Source organism: Myotis davidii, unplaced genomic scaffold (genome assembly GCF_000327345.1).
Source record: "Myotis davidii unplaced genomic scaffold, ASM32734v1 scaffold4, whole genome shotgun sequence".
In the NCBI taxonomy this organism is placed as follows: Eukaryota; Metazoa; Chordata; class Mammalia; order Chiroptera; family Vespertilionidae; genus Myotis; species Myotis davidii.
Genome location: NW_006294707.1, coordinates 206,556 through 206,813, shown reverse-complemented (window position 1 = coordinate 206,813; position 258 = coordinate 206,556).

Genomic DNA, 258 nt, shown 5'->3' with positions numbered 1-258 from the left:
CTCCCCAGGCATGGAGGCAGGGCACGAACAAATGCATAGAGGGAAATGTTTGTCCCTGTTAAGTTCCATCTCGTTAGATCCAGCCCATCGCTCCCGCCTGTCAGCTTCTGTCCCTGCTTACATACCTCCACATTTGCCATCGTCCCCCAGCTGTGTGGCACCCGCAAGTTTGATAAAGAACGTGAGGTGTTTGTCTCGGAGGAAGCCCGCTCCCCGCACTGGGAGGCCGGAGCACCGGCGTGCGCGGAAGTGTGCGTG